The sequence below is a fragment of the Acromyrmex echinatior genome, chromosome 12 (genome assembly GCF_024713525.1).
Source record: "Acromyrmex echinatior isolate Ae372 chromosome 12, ASM2471352v2, whole genome shotgun sequence".
Taxonomy (NCBI): domain Eukaryota; kingdom Metazoa; phylum Arthropoda; class Insecta; order Hymenoptera; family Formicidae; genus Acromyrmex; species Acromyrmex echinatior.
This window is the reverse complement of record NC_141863.1, coordinates 13,095,822-13,100,304: the sequence shown is the minus strand read 5'-3', so window position 1 is coordinate 13,100,304 and position 4,483 is coordinate 13,095,822. Positions and strand designations below refer to the sequence as shown.

Genomic DNA, 4,483 nt, shown 5'->3' with positions numbered 1-4,483 from the left:
CTGCAACAAGGAACGATGCGGGATTAACGGAACTCGCCGCTCTCATGAATCGTAATTACTAATTAGATACGGACCGACGAGCTTGCGATGGTGCAAGCGGCGAATGCCGTTGGGATGTCGCCGTCGCGCGTCGCTCGTCGAATGAAGTTACGCGGAAGCATCCCCGTGGAAACTACGTCCTATGTTTGACGTCGAGAGAGAATAAGAGAAAGGGAGATGTCTCTGATATACTCTCTTTCTCTTATTCTCTTCATCTCATCGTTTTCTGTCTTGAGATCGCATTCCCGTCTTGAGATCTTCCTTCGAAATGATTGCCGGCCTGAAGTTTGTTTCGTGTTGATGCACGAGAGTGTAAACTGTTCGTAATTCTGTAATCGTAGAATGAATCGCGTATAATTATTATGCTCCAAATCATACTTAACGTTTATTATGTACAAGGGATTGTAGAATAAAAAAAATTAAATTACAATGACTTAAAAAATTGAAAGTTAAGACAATATTGGTAATAAATTTTTAATGTATTTAAAGATCTATAAAAAATGGAATAGAAAAATATCATTTGTTGCAAACTTTTTATATATAACATTATATAACATATTTCTTGATATTATATATATATAATATATATATATATGTGTGTATAATTAAATATTAAACTAAAATTTTGTAAAAGTGAGGTGCATAAAAACTTCGAACAATGTTTTATTGATGCAAACAAATATAAAAATTAGGAAATCTGTTATTATATGTAATATATTATGACATAAAACAATCGTTTTATTTATCGTCGTGTTATTACTTTATCCATAATCCACGTTGCACTCATGAAAACAGTTTAATATATACTCCGGGAATTGTAACAAGATACATGTAATCAGGATTTGTAGAGCCTTGCGAGAGGGATCGTTATCGAGCGTTAATGGCTCGCAAAGTTTCGTCTAAGTAATCTCATGGTAAACTACGAGACCGCATCGTAATTAAAGTTAAGACGCAGTCCCGGTCAATAAACAGTAAATTTAATTTTGGATGCATGAGATTTTTGAAATCCTCTTGTTATATCTCTTTTTTCTTAGAATATTCTCAATATCTTTGATTAAATTTATTTCTCAAAGGCAATGTGTTTAAATTTTAAAATTATCCTTTAATATTATTTTATTTGATAAAATAAAATAATTTTTCTTTTTCGAGTTTTTATACAAAATTATTCGGAAGACTCGCATCTAAAGATCAAGTATGTTTGGGCAAACTCGGAAAGTGTATTATCGCTGCTTTAAAGTGCACTAAAACTTTCTCGCTTTCACTAAATATTAAGCAAATATCTATTTCACTTTAAGTTTGTTCTTTATGGTTGAACTAGTGTATGGTTGAACTCGTTGCATTTAAAATGAAATAAATATATATTTGACATTTGGTGAAAGCAAAAAGATTTAGTACAGTTCAGTGCAACGAGAAAAGAAGTCTGTTCTTTTTAGCCTCAGTTCATATTTCTTCTTTTTCTCTTCACTTCACGAAAAAGAAAGAAAAATGAACTTCTTGCACGATTCATTTTTCCTCTTTTCTTTTCGCTTTGGAAAGAAAAATTAAAAAGTTGAGCAAAAGCGAGATAGAAAATTTTAACGTAATCCAGTGCAGCGACAAAGAACAGGCCTATAATTGTGATGGCACGGCGATGGCTTTTTGTCATTAGGAATAACGATCACAATTATAAATGTACAATCGAAAACGTCGAATACATTAAATTAATATTGCATCACAAATGCGTTAAGAAACAACCGTGGAATATCGCACGTTACATTCGCTGCATTGTTATCGCAATTATCTTTATTCTATATCCACAAAGAGCTTCAGTATAACAGCATCAGAGTGCGGAACGTCAATCCGATGTATTACGATCCCTTACAGCGCAGGGGAGATTATCCTCGCAGCGCGAAACGGGCTCGAGGGTTTGTCGAGCGTCACGAGAGTGGCGTTTTGGTTAATTTGACGAGTCGTCGCGGATATGGATAATCCTGGTAACAATGCTCTCGCGATTCCAACCAGTGCAACAGAAGAGAGATGTCGGTGATCGTCGCTTATTCACGAACGGTAGTTAGGCAGTAGCGAAGAAGAAGAGAGAGAAAGAGAGAGAGAGAGAGAGAGAGAGAGAGAGAGAGGGAGGAGGATGGGGAGGAAAGGAAGGAGTAGGATGGCCATCTCTGTAATTTGTAACGTCGGCCATTCGAGCGTGTAACTCTGTAATGACGAATAACGATCCCGTGAGTACGCCAGTCGCGGTTGCGTGGCGCAGCTGCATAATGCGCGGCAAGTTACTTGCACTTGTACTTTGGGTACCTTAGATACCTTAAGTACCTTAGGGCGATCAGGTATGCGCATACCCGCACGATCAGGAAAAGAAGAGAGAACTTTACTCAGAATAGTACCTGCTGATCCTCGAATTACCCTATGAAGGAACCTGACATCACCATGTTGCTAAGCTGGATAAATGAGCCGATGGAGATCTACTCTGTAAGAAAAAGCGAATTTAAAGTATGTAACAAATGTATCTAGATACATGTCTGGGAATAATTTTTTAAATTAAAAAATAATTATGTAGTAATTATCAATAGTTTCAAATCGGACCGAAAAAAGCGTTTTTATTAGCATTTTCCATTAGAGTTCAACACAGGTGAGAGATGTTAAAATGGTCTCAAGTAAAAATGAAAAGAATTAAATGATCTTTCTAACGACACCTTTGGTTTAACGATCGGACTTTATTTACGCCTTATAGAAAGCAAAAACTGCAAATAGGTCCAACTTATCCCTTATATATAAAATGTAAGCAATACAGAAATAATTGATAGAGTGATACAAAATGCACAATTAATGCATTTAGTTCGATATATGATTTCGAATCAGATTCAAAATGGAGAGTAACCAAGCCATTGCGATAAAGTAAAGAAAAGTGAGGAATGGACATTGGAGGATGTTAGGTTAATATAACGTAACTGAATCTATTCATCTATTCGTCGTGCAGAGTGTTCGAATTTGCGTTATACGTAAGCTATATTACTGCAATATAATATTTTTATTTACTGGATTGCTTCACGTTTCCTGTGTACAATAATATCTCATAACGGACGATATTATTGTTGACGCTCTATTGTATTATGTATCGCAATATTTAATAGGGATAATGATATGCGTTTGAATTCGTTGTATAATCCAATATGTTTAGGCTCATTATCAGCAACTACCATTGGCTGCAACTACCAGACCCGAATTGGGAGATTTCCCTCCTCCCTTTGTATAGGGAGAACATAATCTATAATACGAGAGAGAAAATTCAATTAACCAAGCTGCATCCCGCCCTTAATGCATCCTCGTCAGTGGACATTAACGACGCTAAACCAAATTCTCCTTTTCCATCGTCATCAGAGTAATGGTAAGAGGTCAAGTAATGGTCATCTGAGTAACGAGGTATTGTCATTTTGTTAGCAACGTTATTACGCAAAATCGTTTCAGATCATTCTCATGAAATCTGTGCAACACTTTTCTCTCGTTCCTTCTTCTGTTTCTATTTGATGACAGTATGTTTTACAGTATGTATAAACAAAAATAACAAATAAATTGTAAGATATATCTATTGTTGCATTATAAAAATATTATATCATGTAGAAATGTATTCGTTGATCAACTGTAGAAGCATAATTTTTACAAGGGTTGTTACACAAAAGAAATTGTGCTGACGAAGTGTTTAAAAAATTTAAATAGATACTGAAAATAATTTTTTGGATCATCAAAGTAATTGTATGGGACACTCAAGCTGGTCGCTATAGATTGTCAAAACTTTTTGCAGCATTTTTCATTATGCCATGCTTAAGCGCCTATGTAATTATTTTCCTGCAGTTATTTTAATAATTCAATAAAATTATTTTCAAATTCGTATTTAAGTTTTTAGATACTCAGCCAAACCGTGTATATTTCAATATTAAATAATCTTTTAAGATTGTAATGTGAACGCCCAATTGAGAAACGAAAACCTTATCTCCGATCTGAGCGGGATCTTGTGCTTATAGATACGAGTAATTCAGTGTGAATTTTATATATGTATAATTTTATATATATATATATATATAATTTTATGTATTATATATATAAGAAATGATAAAAAATATATCAATTTTGAAATTTTTGATCGTTCTCGGCATACATTCCACTTCACAAACAGTATTAATAGGTATACTTTAAATCCTGGAAAAGGATTTTTCGAATCTGTGAAAGAGAAAGAAGAGTATTTGTTATACAAAAATTATATATGATTTAATCGGTAATACAGATCGGTAATACAGATGACTTTAGGATCCCCTTAAGCACTTAAAAACTGTAAATAATACATACTTGTACATTTTACCGAGAAAAATACATCTGTTGAAGTATATTACAGTCCACTTCTTTGTTGTCCCAGAATAGTTAGTCTATTTTCAACCGTGAGCATCATTGACCG

At 34.1% G+C, this 4,483-nt stretch overlaps 1 protein-coding gene and 1 long non-coding RNA gene across 6 annotated transcripts in view; one reads left to right on the top strand and one right to left on the bottom strand.

Annotated features, from left to right (window-relative positions):
* The window catches only part of LOC147907948 (uncharacterized), a 42,310-nt gene extending 38,372 nt beyond the window's left edge, over positions 1–3,938 (bottom strand). The window contains exon 1 of the long non-coding RNA XR_015546898.1: positions 75–3,938. This is a non-coding gene — a long non-coding RNA (uncharacterized LOC147907948). The remainder of the gene's footprint in view (positions 1–74) is intronic.
* The window catches only part of LOC105143172 (uncharacterized), a 422,981-nt gene that overhangs the window by 130,191 nt on the left and 288,307 nt on the right, over positions 1–4,483 (top strand). The window lies entirely within an intron of this gene.